We start from the raw sequence: 22,866 nt of genomic DNA on the forward strand, positions 1-22,866 counted from the left end.
AGAATGGGCGTGCAAGTGGCAGATGAAGTTCAATGTTGACAAGTGCAAAGTGATGCATGTGGGTAAGAGGAACCCGAATTATAGCTACGTCTTGCAAGGTTCCGCGTTAGGAGTTACTGATCAAGAAAGGGATCTGGGTGTCGTCGTCGATGATACGCTGAAACCTTCTGCTCAGTGTGCTGCTGCGGCTAGGAAAGCGAATAGAATGTTGGGTGTTATTAAGAAGGGTATGGAGTCCAGGTGTGCGGATGTTATAATGCCGTTGTATCGCTCCATGGTGCGACCGCACCTGGAGTATTGTGTTCAGTACTGGTCTCCGTATCTCAAAAAAGATATAGTAGAATTGGAAAAGGTACAGCGAAGGGCGACGAAAATGATAGTGGGGATGGGACGACTTTCCTATGAAGAGAGGCTGAGAAGGCTAGGGCTTTTCAGCTTGGAGAAGAGACGGCTGAGGGGAGATATGATAGAAGTGTATAAAATAATGAGTGGAATGGATAGGGTGGATGTGAAACGACTGTTCACGCTATCCAAAAATACTAGGACTAGAGGGCATGAGTTGAAGCTACAGTGTGGTAAATTTAAAACGAATCGGAGAAAATTTTTCTTCACCCAACGTGTAATTAGACTCTGGAATTCATTGCCGGAGAACGTGGTACGGGCGGTTAGCTTGACGGAGTTTAAAAAGGGGTTAGATAGATTCCTAAAGGACAAGTCCATAGACCGCTATTAAATGGACTTGGAAAAATTCCTCATTTTTAGGTATAACTTGTCTGGAATGTTTTTACGTTTGGGGAGCGTGCCAGGTGCCCTTGACCTGGATTGGCCACTGTCGGTGACAGGATGCTGGGCTAGATGGACCTTTGGTCTTTCCCAGTATGGCACTACTTATGTACTTATGACTCTCTCAGAAATCATTGATAGGGGTGATGGGACAGAAGTGCACCCCATAAATCATCAGTAAGAGAGTGAGTCCCAACTCCAGGAGTCATTTCGAGTCTACTGATATCACCACTGTCTTCTTTTGTAACAGACGCAACAGCTGTAACAACTTACGAAAAGAAGGCCTCAGAGCGAGTGCGCAGTCTTAAGCCCTGGAAAAGCCTCACCCTTGCTCCAATTTCCGTAGAAAAAGGAAACCTATGTGGGGAGAGGGGTGGGGCTTTGCAAAGCCTGAAACTGGGTGCTTGCACTGCGCTTTGTGTAAGGTGTTACAGCTGCTTCAAAGAAAATAGGTGAGGGCAGACCCGTATGGAACAATAGTTAAAACAGCAGACCTCTGGTACCTATAAAAGTTTCTTTAGACACAAAAAATCTCCCAATCAGATACAAAGAAACTGTTCAAATTTATTGAATGTTCTTCCACAAACCTGTAGATAAAAATATTCAAAAGAAATTCAATTTTTTCTTCCATTTCACTTAAATATTGATTAATCCAAAATCAGTTTTAAAGCACCTATGATGTAAATAAGTTTAACAGCTTCAACAAAAATTGTAGAAAACAAGCAACGGGACCCGTTTCACTGGCAAACACGGCTTCATCAGGGTCTTAAGCAGTACAGACAATCAATTTTGCAGTTGCTGTGTGTATAGTGAGGACAAACTTACATCTAAGCCCGGCTACAAGTTTGTGGAATAACATTTAATAAATTTAGACACATTCTTAGTATCTGATTGGGAGATATTTTGTGTCTATGGAGATTTGTGGTGGTCTCTCATCTTTCCTGTTTTTTGCAGGTAAAGCTTATAAATGTTTGCCACCAAAGGCAGTTGCCAGTGTTTTCTATACCTAAATCCAGGAATCGTGTTGTCTGCCATGTTAACAGTTAACATGTGGTAACTATTTCCATGTTAACTGTAAGGCACCCTCTCCACCCATACTTCATCTTATTCCATGTTTGATGTTAAAACAGAAATTAGCACACATTTACTGTAAAGGTGACTGCTTTAACAATTTCAAAGAGGCAGGCAATATGGGCCCAATATTCAAAATGATTTAAGCCAGCAGGAGAGGTTCCTGCCCACTCAAGGAGGTTTTACAACAGGAGATAGCATGAGCCTATCCTGCTTATAATCGAACGAGAAAAATGCCCAAGTTCCGACCAAAATTGGGAGATAGACGTTTATCTCACAAAAACGAATAACGCGGTATAATCGAAAGCCGAACTTGGACGTTTTCAACTGCACTCCATCGCAGAAGCGTACAAAGTTGACAGGGGCGTGTCGGAGGCGTGGTGAAGGCGGGACTGGGGCATGGTTATCACCCGAACAGAGATGGGTGCCTTTCGCCGATAATGGAAAAAAAGTATGCGTTTGTAGCTAGAATTTAGGGCACTTTTCCTGGACCCTGTTTTTTCACGAATAAGGCCCCAAAAGGTGCCCTAAATGACCAAATTACCCCCAGAGGGAATCGGGGATGACCTCCCCTGACTCCCCCAGTGGTCACTAACCCCCTCCCACCACAAAAAAATGATGTTTCACAACTTTTTATTTTCACCATCAAATGTCATACCCACCTCCCTGGCAGCAGTGTGGTGCAGTGGACTTCAGGCAGGTGGACCCAGGCCCATCCCCCCCCCTACCTGTTACAATTGTGCTGCTTAATGCTTATTAGTCGTCCAACCCCCCAAACCCATTGTACCCACATGTAGGTGCCCCCCTTCACCCCTTAGGGCTATAGTAATGGTGTAGACTTGTGGGCAGTGGGTTTTGAGGGGGATTTGGGGGGCTCAACACACAAGGGAAGGGTGCTATGCACCTGGGAGCTCTTTTACCTTTTTTTTTGTTTTTGTAAAAGTGCCCCCTAGGGTGCCCGGTTGGTGTCCTGGCATGTGAGGGGGACCAGTGCACTACGAATCCTGGCCCCTCCCACGAACAAATGCCTTGGATTTATTCGTTTTTGAGCTGGGCGCTTTCATTTTCCATTATGCCCCTCTATATAGTCCATTATCTGGGCTGAAGCCAGTGGGCGGACCTTGTCACCATATTGTGTGACCCCAAACATTCACAGACGCTATTGAAAACAATAGCAAATTTGTGAGGTTTATGACTGCCTATGTGTGGACTTCTTTTTTGACAGCTTTTTTATTTTTCGTTACATTTGTACCCCGCACTTTCCCACTCATGGCAGGCTCAATGCGGCTTACATGTTTTATTTATTTGAAAGCTTCCCATATGTAACCTGAGATTTTTTTTTACCTGGGGGGGGGGGGGGGGGTTGGGGCCTGATCTGCTGTCCTGCTGTGGGTGGGGGTGCTCCAGGATGGCAGACTTGTTTTTGGAGCTGTGGGAGTCCCCACATATTGGCCCTGAAGGTTAGGCAGAGCCAGGGCCTTTCTTATAGCTGCCCTCTACAAAAACGAGCCTCTCGTGGCTCCAAACACAAGCAGTGATATCTTTGCCAGGTTAGGTATGCTGGTACTGACACTGAACATTGGCCAGCAAAAAAAGAAAGAGAAGACAAGCAATCCCACAAAGGTCAGCACAAGCAAAGCTAGGAGCAAGAATCAGGGCCTCAGAGAGACTAAGCTGGGCCCAAGGCAAAAAATCTTCAGGACCCCCCCCCCCCCCCCATTACCTCTACCACCACTGCTGCTGCCCTTCCCACCCCACCCCCATTGTTATTACCCCACCACCACCACCACTGCTTTCCCCCCTGGCCACTACCACTTTTCTTCCCTCCCTCCCTTCTTCCTCCTCGCTGGTCTTACCTACAGCTTCCTGCAGCCAGCAGCAATTTACAGTCAGAGACCGTCTCTGTGGCCTTCCTTCTGCTGTGTCCTGCCCTCTCTATTACAACTTCCTGTTTCGACAATAAATAGGAAGTTGCAGTAGAGAGGGCCACGGTTGCCAGGTGGGCGGTTTTCCCGCCCAATTGGGCAGTTTTCCGCGACCCGCTGCGGGAAATTTTTGTCCGCTGCAGGTCACATTTTTTTGAGCTATTTTTTGGGTTTTTCCTCTGTTTTTTGTGCGGTTTTTCGGGCCGCAGGGGGCGGGGCTAATGATGTTTTGGGCGGGGCTAATGACGTTTGGGGTGGGGTTGATGACGTTTTGGGCGGGGCTGATGACGGAGGAGGCTGGGGTTGATGACGGCGGAGGCGGGGTTTATGACAGCAAGGGTGGAGCTGATGACAGCGGAGGTGGGGTTGATGACGGTGGAGGCGGAGTTGATGACGGCGGGGGCAGGGTTGATGATAGCGGGGGTGGGGGTGTGAACTTTTTGGGTGGGTTTGGGGATTGGGTAACTGGCAACACTGGAGAGGGCGGGACGTGGCAGAAGGAAGGCCATGGAGATGGCCTCTGACTGGACTGCTGGCAGCAAGATCCTGTAGGTGAGACCTGCCCAGGGGGGAAGAGATTTTTTACTGCGGGAACAAAACTTTTTACCATTCCCATTCCCTAACGCGTGCCAAAATTGAAATTACCACAAGAGCCGCGTGATAGCCAGGCGGTAACTCCATTTTGGCGTGTGTCGGGCGCGCGTACACACTTACTTGGCTTAGTAAAAGGGCCCCATAGTTTCTTGTGTCATTAGGACTTAGAGGGCCTTTCACTAAGCTGAGCTCAGAAATGGGCTTAGCATGTCCTTGCACAGGGCTTACCCAAGTGCTAAGCCTATTTCTTGTACAGTGGTAAATTCGGCTTTTTAACGTTAGCATTAGCACGCGGCCATTGAAAAAATTACCGAGGTCGCACTTACTGCATTAGGCCATTATTGTTGCATTAGACACACATTAGCACTCAGCATAGCTTAGTAAAAGGGCCCCTTAATTTGCTGGTCTGCACATGATTCAACAACATTTCCAATTTCTTAAGAAGAAGGACCTTAAGACCACTAATGCCTTAGGGGTTTATGTAGTAACATGCAAAAGTGTTTACAAGTTAGGGCTTGTTCTTCAAATAAGCTTTGGCTCCTTTACATCTATAGATATATTTTGCATGAAAATGCTGCCATAGCTAGGAACTTGATACATTCTGAGCTTTGGCAGCATGTGACAAAAAGTTCCCTTCACAGGGTAGTGGCAGCACTGAAAAATTAAAGGGCTCTTCAGACTACCTTCCTTTGGAGAGCCCTCCACACCCTGGTGGCCCAGCGGACCCTGTGCCCCCACTCCCAACATAGGGCTAAAAGGTTTTTCAAACTGCCCCTTCCCTAAAACTCAAACCCCTTCCTCAAACTCTGCCCCTTCTGAAAGGGAAAGAGCAAATGGGGATAGCTTCTTCCATCAATGGTCCTTATTTTCAATGAAGAAGGATAGATAGTGGGGTTCCCCAGGGGTCTGTGCTGGGACTGCTGCTTTTTAACATATTTATAAATGATCTAGATATGGGAGTAACTAGCGAGGTAATTAAATTTGCTGACGATACAAAGTTATTCAAAGTTGTTAAATCACAAGAAGATTGTGAAAAACTACAAGACAGTGGTTGCTGCAGCCGGCTCGCACCAGCTCGCAAGAGCCGGTTGTTAATTTTTCTGATATTTTGCAAGCTGGTTGTTAGGGCAGGGCGAGCAGGTTTACCTCTCCTCCCCCCAAGCCGCAGGGTCCCAGCACATACCTAAAGGCAGCCACCCTGATGGTCTAGTGGATTCTTCAGGACAGGAAAGATCCCTAGTCTTTCCTGCCCACTGCTGGTGCTGACCCTCCGCTGCTGCATCACTCTTTAAAGATAGCTGCCGAGACTTCCAGTGGCGGCCTCGGGAGATTTGGAGTCTTGCAAGGCCACCCGTATAAGTCTTGGCAGCCATTTTAAAGATGATGAGGCAGCAAGAGGTCAGCGCAGGCAGCGGGCAGGAAAGACTGGGGATCTTTCCTGCCCTGAAGAATCCACTAGACCACCAGGGTGGCTGCCTTCATGTATGTGCTGGGACCCTGCGGCTCGGGGAACTGGGAGAGTGTGGAGGAGGCCTGGAGTAGGTGGGGTGGGGACAGGGCTGGTCTTAGCAAGTGCAGGGCCCTATGCAGACCAATTTGGTGGGGCCCCATCCTAGCCCCACCCCACCATAGCCCCGCCCCACCGTAGCCCCGCCCCACCCTAGCTCCACCCCATTGATAAAATTATTCCATTTTTAGAACATTTTTTTATTTATGAAATTTCAAAGACAAATGAAGCTAAACTTGTACAAAAAACTGATTGAAATAATAAGCACAATGCTATCATGAAACCTCCCCTCCCCAGAAATTATTCAGTTCAAGTCCACTACAATTAGTAGTTCCAATTCTCATAACAAAGGAGAATAAAGGAAAAATATTAAGAAAAGATTCAGTACTTTCAAATTCCCCTATTACTCTGTAACCCATATATGCAATAAAATAAAAATGAAATGAAAAGATATACAATAAAATTAAGTGATATGTAAAATATAATGTACAATATAAAAACATATAGACCACCAAGGTATTAAAATTGTTTTAAAATATATACCACAACTCTCTGACTCAAGAAGACTCCGACTCTGTCATCCATAATTGTCTGACAACACACAGAAAAAAAATAAGTAAAAAAAAAAAAGTCACAATTAATACCTTATACACCAATATACCAGCCATACGGAAAATGCAGATTATCAACAATATGAAGCTAGCAAGGGATCATAATATCACAATTCTCATGTAGAGCCACAAAACACCCTTTTAGAGATAGTGTGTCATGATTTAGGCTCTACACCCTTTCCGATGTTTGGTGCCACCTTAGTAAGGCCAACACACAATCTCTCCACTGCAAAACACTATACACAAACGTGTGCAAAAACACACTCATAACCTTCACAAACCATAAACAGCACTAATTCCAAGGACAGGACGAGCTACAACCTTATGCGTGGCGTGGAAAGGCAACTGTAATTACACCGGGCTCTAAAACACCAGTGCACAACCTAGTGAAAAAAAACAAACAAAAAGGGCTGCAAACTATACGCTAGCAGAATACTGTACCTTCCTTGATCACACCTGAAAAACACATGAATGCAAAATACTGAACTGGAAAGTTACCTCAAGAAGTCAGACTCAGTATGTAGCAATACTACAAAAATTAAAACTTACATGAAAAATATCACAGATGCACATTTCCAAAAACTAACATATTCCAATTAATAAATCCTGAATAAAATAGTTTTTTCTACCTTTGTTGTCTGGTGACTTTGTTTTTCTGATCATGCTGGCTCAGTATCCGATTGTGCTGCTATCTGTCCTCTTAACTCCGTTTCCAGGGCTTCCTTTCCATTTATTTCTTTACTTTCTGCCTTTCTTCTTCATTTCTTGCCCTACATCCGTAAGTAAAAGCTGGGTCCTCCGCAGACTTGACTGCCAAGTGGATCCAGCTTCTGCCTATTTTCTATATCTATGTGCACTTTATCTCCTCTCTTCCTTTTCCCTCACCTCATCTCCTTCCTCACTCTTCCCTCGCCTCCATCCATGTCCAGCATTTCTTCTCTCTCCTCCATCCACCCATGTCCAGCGACCCTCCTGTCCCCCCTGCCATCCATCTATGTCCAGCAACCCCCCCTGCCCCCTCTGTCCTCCCCTGCCATCCACCTATGTCCAGAGACCCCTTCCCCTCCATCCACCCATGTCCAGCGACCCTCCTGTCCTCCCTGCCATCCAGCAACCCCCCTGTCCCCTATGCCCTCCCCTGCCATCCACCCATGTCCAGCGACCCTCCTGTGCCCCCTGCCCTCCCCTGCCATCCACCTATGTCCAGAAACCCCCTCCCCTGCCACCCACCCATGTCCAGCGACCCTCCTGTCCTCCCTGCCTGCCCCTGCCATCCACCTATGTCCAGAAACCCCCCTCCCCTGCCATCCACCCATGTCCAGCGACCCTCCTGTCCCCCCTGCCATCCAGCAACCCCCCCTGTCCCCTATGCCCTCCCCTGCCATCCACCCATGTCCAGCGCCCCTCCTGTCCTCCCTGCCATCCAGCAACACCCCCTGTCCCCTATGCCCTCCCCTTCCATCCACCCATGTCCAGCGACCCTCCTGTCCCCCCGCCATCCAGCAACCCCCCTGTCCCCTATGCCCTCCCCTGCCATCCACCCATGTCCAGCGACCCTCCTGTCCCCCCACCATCCAGCAACCCCCCCTGTCCCCTATGCCCTCCCCTGCCATCCACCCATGTCCAGCGACCCTCCTGTGCCCCCTGCCCTCCACCTATGTCCAGAAACCCCCTCCCCTGCCACCCACCCATGTCCAGCGACCCTCCTGTCCTCCCTGCCCGCCCCTGCCATCCACCTATGTCCAGAAACCCCCTCCACCCATGTCCAGCGACCCTCCTGTCCCCCCTGCCATCCAGCAACCCCCCCTGTCCCCTATGCCCTCCCCTGCCATCCACCCATGTCCAGCGCCCCTCCTGTCCTCCCTGCCATCCAGCAACCCCCCTGTCCCCTATGCCCTCCCCTGCCATCCACCCATGTCCAGCGCCCCTCCTGTCCTCCCTGCCCGCCCCTGCCATCCACCTATGTCCAGAAACCCCCTCCCCTGCCATCCACCCATGTCCAGCGACCCTCCTGTCCCTCCTGCCATCCATGTCCAGCAACCCCCGTCCCCTATGCTCTCCCCTGCCATCCACCCATGTCCAGCGACCCTCCTGTGCCCCTGCCCTCCCCTGCCATCCACCTATGTCCAGAAACCCCCTCCCCTGCCATCCACCCATGTCCAGCGACCCTCCTGTCCCCCCTGCCATCCATGTCCAGCAACCCCCCTGTCCCCTATGCCCTCCCCTGCCATCCACCCATGTCCAGTGACCCTCCTGTGCCCCCTGCACCCTATGTCCAGAAGCCCTCCTCCCCTACATCCACCCCATGTCCAGCGACCCTCCTGCCCCCCTTGCCAACTGCCATCCACCTATGTCCAGTAACCCCCCTGCCCTCCACCCATGTCCCGCGACGCGAGTCTCCTCGTTCCCCTGCTGCTCTCCCTCCCTCCAGCCACCTGAGACATCTCCCGTCTGACCCCCCCCCCCGACCCGCCAAACGACCCTCTTCTTTCGCCCGCACCTCAACTGACCCGACCCAGCATTTAAAAAAACCTTCAAGTCCCTCAAGTCCCGCCCTCTGATGTAACTTCCGCAAGGGCGGGACTTGAGGGAAGGCCGGCCAACGACGAAGCGAGTTTTCTGCCCTCAGACGCGAGGCACCGGCACCGCCGCTTGAAGGTTTTTTTAAATGCTGGGTCGGGTCAGTTGAGGTGCGGGCGAAAGAAGAGGGTCATTTGGCGGGTCGGGGGGGGTCAGACGGGAGATGTCTCAGGTGGCTGGAGGGAGGGAGAGCAGCAGGGGAACGAGGAGACTCGCGACGTGGGTGGAGGGCAGACGAGCGTGGTCGGCGAGGCAGAGGCGAGGCACGCCGCGCGGGGCCCCCTTAGGCGCGGGGCCCTATGCGGCCGCCTCGGTCGCCTCTGCCTAAGACTGGCCCTGGGTGGGGAACCGTAGAGAGTAATGCATTGCCCCCCCCCACCCCCAGGCTCTCTCCCCGAGTATATCCAGCTCTGCAATTTGAGGGGGGGGTGCAGGCGGACGGGGGGCGCAGAGGTGGATGGGTGGGGGCACAGAGGTGGACCGGGGAGAGACCCTGTTGTTAAAAATTTACCAGCACACCACTGCCACAAGAGGACCTTATGAGACTGGGAGACTGGGCATCTAGATGGCAGATGATGTTTAATGTGAGCAAGTGCAAAGTGATGCATGTGGGGAAAAAGGGACCCAAATTATAGCTATGTAATGCAAGGTTCCACGTTAGGAGTCACCAACCAGGAAAGGGATCTAGGTGTCATTGTTGATGATATGTTGAAACCCTCTGCTCAGTGTGCGGCGGCGGCGACTAAGTAAGCAAATAGAATGTTAGGTATTATTAGGAAAGGAATGGAAAACAAAAATGAGGATGTTTTAATGCCTTTGTGTCATTCCATTGTGCGACCGCACTTCAAATATTGTATTCAATTCTGATCACTGCATCTCAAAAAGATATAGTGGAATTAGAAAAGGTACACAGAAGGGCAACAAAAATGATAAAGGGGATGGGATGACTTCCCTATGAGAAAAGATTAAAGTGGCTAGGGCTCTTCAGCTTGGAGAAAAGACAGCTAAGGGGAGATATGATAGAAGTCTATAAAATAACAAGTGAAGTGGAATGAGTAAACGTGAATCACTTGTTTTTTCAAAAATACTAAGACTCCGGGGCACACAATGAAGCTACAAAGTAGAAAATTTTAAATTAGGGGGTTCTAAACATGGCTGCTTGCAGTGTGGACGACCAAAGTTCCCGGGGGCGTATTGGAGGTGTAGCAAAGGCGAGACTTGGGCGTGCCTAACACATGGGTGTCCTCGACTCATAATGGAAAAAAAAGGGCGTCCCTGATGAGCACTTGGACGACGTTATCTGGTCCTTTTTTTCTTACGACCAAGGCACAAAAAGATGCCCAAACTGACCAGATGACCTCCGGAGGGAATCGGGGATCACCTCCCCTTACTCCCCCAGTGGTCACTAACCCCCTCCCACCCTCAAAAAACAACTTTAAAAATATTTTGTGCCAGCCTCTACGCCAGTCTCAAATGTCATACTCAGGTCCATCGCAGCAGAATGCAGGTCCCTGCAGCAGTTTTAGTGGGTGCAGTGCACTTCAGGTAGGTGGACCCAGGCCCATCCCCACCTACCTGTTTTGTTTGTAGTGGTAAATGTGAGCCCTCCAAAACCCACCAGAAACCCACTGTACCCACATCTAGGTGCCCCCCTTCACCCATAAGGGCTATGGTAGTGGTGAACAGTTGGGGGTAGTGGATTTTGTGGGGGATGGGGGGTTTGGGGGGCTCAGCACACAAGGTAAGGGAGCTATGTACCTGGGAGATTTTTATGAAGTCCACTGCAGTGCCCCCTCGAGTGCTTGGTTGGTGTCCTGGCCACTGGTGTTCCTAGGGTGGGATGACACCCAGGGCAGATCGCCGATGCCCCCCCAGGTGCAGCGCCCCCCCCCCCCCAGCGAAAGGCCACCCCCCTCCCCCCCCCCCCGGTGCAGCGCGACCCCCCCACCCCTGACAAAAGGCCACCTCCCCCCCCCTGTGAAAGGACACACCTCCCCCCCTGGCAAAAGGACACACCCCCAGGTGCATTTTTACCTGCTGGGGAGTGCCGCGCGCCTGTCTGCTTCCATGCTCGTTCCATGCTCCCACTGCCCCGGAACAAGAAGTAACCTATTCTGGGGCAGAGGGAGCACAGAACGAGCGGAGCAGACAGGCGCGCGGCACCCCCCCCCCCCCCAGCGGCGTGCACCCGAGGTGGACCGCACCCACCGCCCCCCCCAGGAACGCCACTGGTCCTGGCATGTCAGGGGGACCAGTGCACTACGAATGCTGGCTCCTCCCATGACCAAAGGGCTTGCATTTGGTCATTTCTGAGATGGGTGTCCTTAGTTTCCATTATTGCCAAAAATCAGAAACGACCAATTCTAAGGACAACCATCTCTAGGGACGACCTAAATGTCAAGATTTGGGTGTCCCCGACCGTATTATCGAAACGAAAGATGGACGCCCATCTTGTTTCAATAATACGGGTTTCCCCACCACTTCGCCGGGATGTCCTGCGAGGACATCCTCAGGAAAACTTGGGTGTCCCTTTCGATTATGCCCCTCCAGGTAAAAGACCCCTCAAGTGCGCACATAGGGCCCAATATTCAAAATGATTTAAATAGCCAGGAGAGGCTACTGGCTGTTTAAACTGCCTGTCCAAGGCTAACCAGGCATTTTCAGTGGTACTTAACCAGATAGTGCCACTGAAAATGCTTGGTAAGTGTCCATGCAGAAACTGGCCATTTTGTGCCCATTCCAGGGCATAGTCTGCACTTAGCCAGTTAAGCCACCAATTTTCAGCACTAAACTAGCTAGAATAACCACATACTTTTCCCAGAGTTCTGGATATGACTCCTAAAGTTTTCCTCAGAAATATTTCCTCAATTATTACTTTAAAAGGAGCGAAGCCTGTGAAAACCGGGATTACTTTAATCAGTGGGATTTGAATTAGAGACTTAAGTATATGTATTGTTAAATAACTTCTGGTTTTTAAAAGAGAAAGAATGTAATTAGATGTATTATTTTTAACTAATATTGGACAATAAGTATGTTTTCAATGAAATGATTTGACTATACACCGTATTGGCCTTGAAGAAGCCAACCAGATGATCAATGTGGAATAATAATAATGAATTAGACGAGTAATATCTGGGGATAATCAGGTTAATACCATGGTTTTTTTTTCTGTTTACTGTTTAATTGATCTCCTTATCTTGTTTCACTCTCCCTATTTAGTGGTCTAAGGAAGAGACTAGAATTACCTGACTGAAATAATTCCTATATATTACTTTCTCTGTATTTCCAGAAAGTTGTTTTATCGCTTGTAAAAATTTAAATGGTTATAAATAAAACATTTAAAAAAAAATAGAATAACCACATACATAGGACCACTTAAAACACAGTCTTAACACAGTTCTTCATAGCCAGTTAAGTGCTGAATAATTTAATTGGCTTTGTTTTTGCTCCATTTACCCGGAAATCCAATCCCAGATCCCGAACGTGGCCTGGCATTGAATTTCCGGGAATAACGCTGGCAGCTAGCAGGAAAATGCTGACCACAACTGGCTGAGTATTGGGCCCATAGTTTATAGAAGTACTTGTGTGTCTCAGAGGCACCAATAACTGCCATTTATGCACATACGTGCCGTGCTATTCTATAAAATATACATTAAAGTCACTTACCATGCAACTGTGAGGGAAACATACACATGGGCAGAGAATGGGCAGGCCATGAATGTGTCGTCAAGTAATGCATGCAATTTATAGAACACTTTCAGTTGTGTGCATTGCATGAAGCAATTAGGTGTGCCAAATTACACCAGCCATTGAGGGGCTGTAAGCGGATGCACCTACATTTTGGCACATCATCATGGTTTTCCTCTAGTATTCTATAATCACTTAAGCGTGCCTAAGTGCTATTATACAATTGGCACTAAGGGCTGAATTCTATATATAGTTCTGAAAAAATCAGCCCCAAAAAAGCGCTATTCTGTAAGCCACGCTTAAAGTTAGGCAAGGATTTGGGAAAAGGGGCAGTTCTAACTTGATATCCAGTATTAGGTCATAGATATTTAGACAGTGCTATTCCACACTTTGGGGGAGATTCTATATATGGCATCTGGAAAATCCGCACGGAAATCATTTTTGCCTAGGCATATTCTATAAGATTTAGGCACGGTATATAGAATATGCTTAGTTTATATCCCAGCACCTAAAACTACCTGCATCCATTTACACCAATGAAAACATGGCATAAATCCCTGCGTGTAGATTTACACAGACTGAGTCATATTTTATAACAGCGTGTGTAAATTTGGGAATATCCATGAAATGCCCATTTCCCCACCCATAACCATGCCCCTTTTTAGATGTGCGCATTAGAATTTAGGTGCAGTGAGTTACAGCATACGCTTAGTGAGTTATGCACATAAATTCTAGTTATTGCCAATTAGTTCTCATTATTACTTGTTAAGTGTTGTTAACAATACTGATTGGCTTGTTAACATAGCACTTCGTTCTTATAGCCTGCAATACCTTGCAATTCAATGCTGATTACATACAAAGAAAATACAATAACAAAAACTTAATCAGCAAGCCAATTAAGTTACGTGCATTTTTATGGAATACACTTAAATTTAGGCACAGAACGCTAGGCACGATATATAGAATCCAGTAGTTTTTCCTTATAATTGGTGATGTACAGTCAGGGCCACCGAGAGGGGGGAGGGGGGACAAAATTCCATGGGCCCAGCCCTCCAAGAGGGTCCCGGCGCCGGGGTCAGGCCACCGGCGCTGCAGACCCCGGTCTCACCTGACTGCCTCCTCGACTCCGGGCTCCCTGCATTCGAAGCGGCAGTCGCAGATCGCCTCCCTTCGGGCCTTCCCTCCCTGTGTCCCGCCCTTGTGGAAACCGGAAGTTACATCAGACGAGGGCGGGACACAGGGAGGGAAGGCCAGAAGAGAGGCGATCTGCGACTGCCGCTTTGAATGCAGGGGGCCCGGAGCCTTGGAGGCAGGCAGGTGAGACCGGGGACTACAGCGGTGGGGAGAGCAATGGGGGGAGGCAGCGGCGGGGGGAGCAGCAGGAGGTGGCAGCGGCAGGGGGAGTGACAGGGGGTGGCAGCGGCGGGGGGGGGGGGGCGGAGGCGGGGCGGCCTTGCCCTGGGCCCAGCCTAGTCTCTCTGCGGCCCTGTGTATGGTTACTATTTTCTCTTAAATTTTCTCCACTCAGTTCTCTCTTTTTCTTGTGGCTATTTTTTGCAGAAGTGATATATTGTGGAGGTTATACTTTGATTTGTTTTGATATATTGTTTCTTTTGTTGTCATTTCAAAGATTTACTTTGTTTATCATTTTGAAGTTTAATTTAAAAAAATAAAGTTAGGTGTAGCTTATAGAATAGCATTTACCTGCTGAAATGTGGTGCAAATCTATGTGCCTAAATTTGGTGCATATCCCCATTATTATATAACAATGCACATAAATGCTAGGAACATCCTCGTTCTGCCCATGACCCTTCCATTTCTGCAAGTAAAATTTAGGTGTGGATCCCATGCCTAAATGTATGCACATAAGTTCCAATTAAATCTAATTAGTGCCAATAACTGCTTATTAAAAAGTCAATTATTGTCACTAATTGGCTCATTATTCAATTCCCACTTCAGGCACAGGCAGCTCCTTGTGACTCTGGGCAAGTCACTTAACCCTCCATTGCCCCAGGTACAAATAAGTATCTGTATACAATATGTAAGCCGCATTGAGCCTGCCATGAATGGGAAAGCGCGGGGTTCAAATGTAACAAAAAAATAATAATACGTTTAAAGTGCAAATTGGATGCTTGTCCAAATTTGCATACACAATTTTTGACGACTTTTATAGAATTAGAGGGTTAGCGTGCCTCATTGTAATACCTACATCTTGACACCAAGCTATAGAATTATTCACTTGGTGCCTGATTTTCAGTCCTTTCTGAGTTGTAGTAAATGTAGCTAGTCATATTCTAGCCAGTTTAATTTAGGTGAATATGCTATTAAAAACCCCATCAGTCATATTCAGCCGCACCATCTTTAAAATTCACCAATCTTACTCACTTAGTACATCTTTGAATACTGGCCTGGAAGCTTTGAAAGGCCTAAATGTTGTTGATCTTTGAACTTTGTGCCAAAAAAAAGCATAATTATTCTAATTTCTCCCTTGTACTTTTCAGCAGCGCAAAGCTGTTACTTAAGAGAACATTAAAAAAAACTGGTTTATGCCAATCCTTCTGTTGCTTAGGAACAGACAATCAGAAACCCTGAGCTTAGAGGCTTGAAAGTCTTTATTAAAAGGCTTTGTGCATCACTATCAGTGAAATGTTAATTTAGTAAGCCTGATTGATACCCTTATGTTACCTTGTTACAGTGATGAGCGCACAGCTCTGGCACCTCTGACTCACCTTCAATTACTGCTGTTAACTAAAAGGGTGTCTGTCAATTAAGCATCTAGAAAAATTTAAATCTATAAAGATGTACATACTGTAGTTGTGCATTTTACAATATTCGTGTTGCTTCTTTAGTATCAGATCCCTAAATCATCTATATACTTTTTAGTCATACTGCTCATGTTCATGTTAATTAAAATATTTGTGCTTGGATAATTATAAGGCATTCTATTTTGCACTGGATATATGTTTAGGAAAAGATCCACTTACGTATACTTACACTTGTTAAAATACTGTTTTCTGTACTGTAATTCTACTAGAAACTTCTTTTATACAGGCAAAATATAAGATTGATCTTCCAAATGAACCTTAATGGCACGTACAAAGCAGCAGAAATCCACACTAAGTGCTAATTGACCTGATAGAATTGGTGTTTGGCACAGATCTTCCCAGCATCTAACTTTGGGTGTCATTTATAGAATTCTCCCCACACTCAATTAAATTTCATTCTTGAGCTTGCGTCTGTACAGCAAGGACCTGGCTGGCATATAGTACTTTCAAAGAGCCCCACAAAGAGGTGCAATGGTGTGGACATTGACATGGGGAAGCATGATGGACATGAGACGCTATGCCCAGGGAGTGGGAAGGGGGAATGGGAGGAAATGCTGGACTGAGGATAGAGAGCTGAAGGGGAGATGAGAAACTAGACCAAGGGAGGGGAGAGGAAGGAGCAATGCTAGAACTGAGGATAGAAATGGAAGATGCTAGCTACTGGGGGGAGGGGTAGAGGGGGAAGATAAGATGCTGGACTATAAGTGGGAGGGCCTTGAGTCACACCTGGGAGGTTGAGAAAGGGAGTGAGGCAGGTGAGGGTGAATAGCTGAAGGTTCACTTACCCAGGGTGTCAGATATCTTTGGGCCAGCTCTGATCGTAATGCACGTAGGGCACCTTTTACCAAGCTGTGACAAAAGGGGGCCTGTGCTGATGTCGGCACGTGTTTTCGACAAATGCCAAGGCCCCATTTAAAAGGTCTTTCTTTCTTTCAGGAAATGGCTATGTGGCAAGTGAAGCACTTGTCGTGTGGCCAGTTCGGAGGGAGCTCTTATCGCCATCCATTAATGTGGCGGTAAGGGCTCCCATGCTAACCCGGCACTGGGGGGTGGGAACTACTGCCGGGCTGCTGCGGTAGCCTGGTGGTACTTCCTTTTTAGTGAGCAGTAAGCCCGCATTGGGCTTACTGTCGCTTTTAACAAAGGGGTCCTTAGATGCCAATGCACTAAATTGATGAAACTGCCACAAATGGGGCTTCATGAGCAAAAATGTACTAAAAACTTGAAGTCTGGGTTTGCATGCAGACCTGTTTACAAAGATTTTTACAAGTTTTTAGCTTTGCAGCAGTTAAACTTGGCATATTTTTCAGAATACATGAAGCATTATTAAAATAACAGATGAATGAACCACTGAGACACAGGATCCTGCAACAAAGCTGGCTCCATGGACTAGGTTTCATAAAAAAAGATAGCTATGCCTCTATGAGGTGTAGTTATCTTTTTTAGTTGGGACAGTAACAAAAATTCATACCAAAGTTTGCTATATAACTCATTTGTATGACTTTGCCTGAGTAGCAAATTTTCATGCAAAAATGGATAAAATTCTATGGGTTAGTATAATAGCTTCCTTGTTTGGTCTTGGCAGCAAACCTGCCACACTTGGGTTAATAATTTATTGATGAGCCAACACGACCATGTTTCGGTGAGTGCTTGCACCAGGGGTCCTTAGTTTTCAATGTGAGTACGCATAGAGGGGCATAATTGAACGAAAATGCCTATCTCCATGGGCGTTTATCTCCAAGAACGGGTCCGTGAAGGGGCGGACCGAACCGTATTTTGGGAAAAAATAGACGCCCATGTTTTATTCAACAATGTGTGAGCTGGGCGTTTTTGTTTTTCAGCGATAATGGAAAATGAAAGCGCCCAGCTCAAAAACGAATAAATCCAAGGCATTTGTTCGTGGGAGGGGCCAGGATTCGTAGTGCACTGGTCCCCCTCACATGCCAGGACATCAACCGGGCACCCTAGGGGGCACTTTTACAAAACCAAACAAAAAGGTAAAAGAGCTCCCAGGTGCATAGCACCCTTCCCTTGGGTGTTGAGCCCCCCAAATCCCCCTCAAAACCCACTGCCCACAAGTCTACACCATTACTATAGCCCTAAGGGGTGAAGGGGGGCACCTACATGTGGGTACAGTGGGTTTGGGGGGGTTGGACGACTAATAAGCATTAAGCAGCACAATTGTAACAGGTAGGGGGGGATGGGCCTGGGTCCACCTGCCTGAAGTCCACTGCACCCCCTAACAACTCCTCCAGTGACCTGCATACTGCTGCCAGGGAGCTGGGTATGACATTTGAGGATGAAAATAAAAAGTTGAGAAACTTCATTTTTTGTGGTGGGAGGGGGTTAGTGATCACTGGGGGAGTCAGGGGAGGTCATCCCCGATTCCCTCCAGTGGTCATCTGGTCATTTAGGGCACTTTTTGGGGCCTTATTTGTGAAAAAAACAGGGTCCAGGAAAAGTGTCCTAAATTCTAGCTAAAAACGCATACTTTTTTCCCATTATCGGTGAAATGCGCCCATCTCTGTTCGGCAGATAACCACGCCCCAGTTCCGCCTTCGCCACACCTCTGACACGGCCCCATCAACTTTGTCCGCATCCGCGACGGATTGCAGTTGAAAACGTCCAAAAATCGGCTTTCGATTATACCGCGTTATTCGGTTTTGTGAGATAAACGTCCATCTCCCGATTTAGGTCGGAACTTGGGCGTTTTTCTCATTCGATTATAAGCAGGTTAATATGCTTTCACAAACACAGAGCCTCTCATATAATAAGTGAATCCAACAAGGAAACTGCTGCACTTTTCAAACTGTTGAAACAAAAAAAGTTTCACAAACTCAAAGGTTTGTCATGATAGCTGCAAAGTAACTGCATTTTCCTAGCACAAGCTGCTCCCTAAACACAGAGGTCAGTAGCATTTTAAGTTATTTTCACTTCTTAAAGATTACGTCACTATAAAGAATAAATATAGAGCAGCTACTGTAGTGGATAATTTCAAAACAAATTAGGCAAACTCCAGCAATTGCCCTCCACCTGAAAGCACCAATGTCAATCTCCCCTTTCTCTCACTGCTGCCATGCTCCTACCATTGCCCACTCCAACCTGTCTAAGGCGATCCAGCTATCTTCAGGATGCACAAACCCACAAGGGCTGGATGAAACAGCAGTAGGAGAACAGCAGCAGTGAGAAGAATGGGAGTTGAGAATCAGGGCATCAGGTGGCAGGGGGAGACAATTGCTAGGATCGCCGCAAGTGTTTGGCAAGTGTCTCTCTCCATACTGCACCATACACCTGGAATAGACTTCCTGAATCAGTATGAGTGGAAGAGTAGCCTAATGGTTAGTGCAGGCGGTGTTGATCCTGGTGATCTGGGTTCAATTCCCACTGCAGCTTCTTGTGACCTTAGGCAAGTCACTTAACCCTCCATTACCCCAGGTACAAAATCTTAGATTGTGAGCCCTGTAGAGACAGAGAAAGTACCTGCATTTAATGTGTACAGCACTGCATATGTCTAGTAGTGCTATAGAAATGATTAGTACTAGTAATGGTGGTGCAGAGTCTGTATACGCCAGAGTCCCCCTTAAGGGCTGACCTTTGGGTTTCTGCCAGATACTTGTGACCTGGCTTGGCCACTGTTTGGAAAACAGGATACTGGGCTAGATGGACCATTGGTCTGACCCAGTATGGCTACTCTTTATGTTCTTATGTTATGTCAAGCTCCAGTTCTGGCCGCCTTTAAATCTAAGCTAAAAGCCCGCCTTTTTGATGCTGTTTTTAACTCCTAACTCCTATTCACTTGTTCAGTGCCCATGTCTGTTTTATCATTCCCAACTTAAGTAATTCCTTTATCCTTTATTTGTCCTGTTTGTCTGTCTTGATTAGATTATAAGCTCTGGAGCAAGGACTGTCTCTTACATGTTGAGTCTAGTAGCACTATAGAAATGATAAGTAGTAGGGGCAGCTGAATGCATAGCCAACATTCCTCACCTTACTACCAGACAGGCATCACATTCTGGTAAACATGTTATTTACATGGAAATATAGAATACTGCAATGCATCTGCAGGGCATTGCTTTAACACAATCAACTTTCAAGTGCTAAAATTGTGCTATTTGACTTGCAGCTGAACAATACAACAGAATGTTTTGCAGCACAGTTGGGAGATCGAAATACAGAAAGCTTTCAAAAATATACTTGTGTTATTCCTTTGATGAAGCAACACTTGGAAAATGATCTTAGAGGCATCTCTCCTGTATGACTTCCTTTTAGAAAATAAGAATAAATGGCAATCAGTTTATCAGAAGGCATATTACAAAGTTTCACTGCCAGTTGGTTAAAAGAGAGAAAAAAGAATACGTAGCCGAAATAAGGCTGAGATATTCTTCTTCCTCTACTATCTGAAAAGTAAGTATTTCCCCAATTGAAATGCTGTTCTACATCCCCAAAGTTACTTATAAAATTAGGCCCATATCTTTTTGCAGTCTCTATCTAGCTGAATACTTATATCACAGTAGTTTACCTAGAATTTCAGAAGAAATCCCAAGTGCTTACCATGTTTTACATGGAATATTCTGCAGTACTCTGCATGTGTGTCTAAATAGATGTAACATAACCTTTGAGTGGTGGTGTCCAGCAACTGAAGTAGTCTCAGCTAGGGACACAAACACTTGATTTTAACAAGCAAACCAGAGATCACTGTTGCTTTGGCAGTAGAACTCGAGATGAGTGAATTTATTACTAAGTGTTCCCAGTGTGTCAGTCCAATTCTCTTTCCTCTCAGTGTTCCACTGTTACTGTTCCTGTTTTTCACCCCATTCATCATCTGAATGAAATGGGAAAGTAATGGAATATGTTCTTCAATCAACGAGTGAGATCACAAAAGACAAATCCTTTTGGAGGGCTGAATGATTAAAAGAATCACTATCCCTCAGATCATCAGATATGGTAAAATTGCAATCCTCCTTGCAGGCAGTATGGGAATTGTAGTTAACGGCATTAGTATATACTTGGGGTTTTTTATGACTTTGTACGTGGTGTTTTTACCCACCCAGAATGATGGATAGAACAAGCAATACTTTTAAATAAAACAATTAAACAAACAAAAGACATAAAGATACAAGGTCAAAACCCAAAGGCATTGTGGGACTAGTACAATGTGCATATTTTGGTGCCTTGGCTAAGCCATTAATCTGTAAATGTTGTGAGTCACATCATACATGCACTGTTCCCTCTAAGCTGAGCAGGAATCCAGGGTCCCTGGAGTCCTGCAGAGCTTGCCTATCCCTCACTATTGAAAATATGATAGTGAAACATCACCCTCTACTGGTAGGATTGTAGGTGGAGGCAGGGGCGTAGCCAGCCTTCCGTGGGTGAGGGGTCCAGAGCCCGGGGGGAGGGGGCACATTTTAGCCCTCCCCCCGGCGCCGCCCCCCCACCGCCGACATTGCCGCCCCCCCCCCCTCCTGCCACGAACCCGCCGCCGCTGCAGCCTACCTTTACTTTTGCTGGTGGGGGATCCCACTCCCCGCCAGCCGACGTCTTCTTCTCAGTCCTTCCTGCTCTTCAATGTGTTACGTGCAGGACGTCAGCAAACACATTGAAGAGCAGGAAGGACTGAGAAGACGTCAGCTGGCGGGGAGTGGGATCCCCCGCCAGCAAAAGTAAAGGTAGGCGGTGGCGGGGGCGGGTTCGCCGGGAGGGGGGTCCTGGGGTGAATCTGCGGGGGCCCCGGCCCCCTCAGGCCCCACGTAGCTACGCCACTGGGTGGAGGACTCCTGCTCAGCTTAGAGAAACAGTGGTCACGTGTGGTTTTCTGTTCATAAGGACACTTAGATGCTCATTTTGAAAGCACATAGACTTACAAAGTTACGTGGGTAAATTGCGAACGCCTCTCCGGCACTATGTAAGCCACATTCAGCCTGCAAATAGGTGGGGAAATGTGGGATACAAATGTAACAAATAAATAAATAAAAATATAACTTTGTAAGTCTATGTGCTTTCAAAATGAGCCTCTTAGGGGGTAGTACTATAAGGAGGGTACCAGGATTTAGGCATCAAGAACATGCATAAACACCGGTATTTACAAACATTTACATATGTGCACAAATGCCAATATTCCAGAAATACACTACTCTGTGAAATGGCACTTATATGCAATAGGTCATAATTTGCATGGATTTTCACATGAGTGGGGTACGGGTGGGACACATATTTAGATGCATAGATTACATAATCCAATCATTTATGTGCATTCTTTAGCAATCTAGGTGCAATTCTTTACACCAACTGTAGGGCGGGTTTAAGAGATCACACTTAGAATATTAGTGCTTTCGCTGGTAATTTATAAAGAAAAGTAAGCGCCTACTTTTCTTTGTAGAATATGCTTCAAGTAAGTGCATTGTAAGAGCTTAAATATAGGCTCCCCTTTATAAAATTGCCCTCTATAGGCCTATGCACTAGAGCTTAGCATGTGCATTAAGACAATTTAGTATGCGCTTAGAATAACAAGCTATCCAGTAAGGCTGTAGCATGCACACTACATGAGTCCCTGAGGATATACTGGGGCTGATATTTAGACTACAGGAGGCAGCCCAGATGGGCTTACCATTCACCAAACATAAACTACCACTGGACTGCTGCAGGAGCCCAGCGGTAATTCCCACCCCTAGCATGTGCTGTTTACAGTGCTACAAAAATAATTTCTATTTTTGTAGCACTGGTGTTTACTCAGTGGTAATCGGGCAGTGCTGCATGCTGCCCAGTTCGTGCAGGAGCCTTTACCGCCACCTCAATGGGTGGTGGTAAGTGCTCCCCTCTGAAGTGGCCATGCAGTAAGTGGTTCACTTACTGCATGGCCGTTTCTTTTCAAGAAAAAGAGACAGCCTTTTTCCTGCTGTGGTAAAAGAGGGTCTCAGTGCATGTCAAAACATGTGCCGATGCTAGTGCTGGCCCCCTTTTGCAGCAGCTTAGTAAAAGAGCCCCTAAATGAAGAAATGTGCTAGAGGTGGGTAGGAGTTGGGAATGGTGGGTGGGTATGAAGACTGATCTAGGCCCTGCTGTGCCTTCTAGAGTGTAATCCGTTGGGTTGGTCGTGAGCCCTTGGGCCCTGGCCGAGGCCAGCGGGGCACCAACCCAGGCCAAGGGGAGACCGACCCACCACCACACACCCCAGCTACACAATACCCCCTAAGCTACCCCTCCCCGCAGTCGCTCAGGAAGAGGGGAAATAGGCAAACAGGCGGGCCTCGTGGCCGAACCAGAACCCACATACACAGAGCCACTCG

This window comes from Microcaecilia unicolor, chromosome 9 (genome assembly GCF_901765095.1).
Source record: "Microcaecilia unicolor chromosome 9, aMicUni1.1, whole genome shotgun sequence".
Taxonomy (NCBI): domain Eukaryota; kingdom Metazoa; phylum Chordata; class Amphibia; order Gymnophiona; family Siphonopidae; genus Microcaecilia; species Microcaecilia unicolor.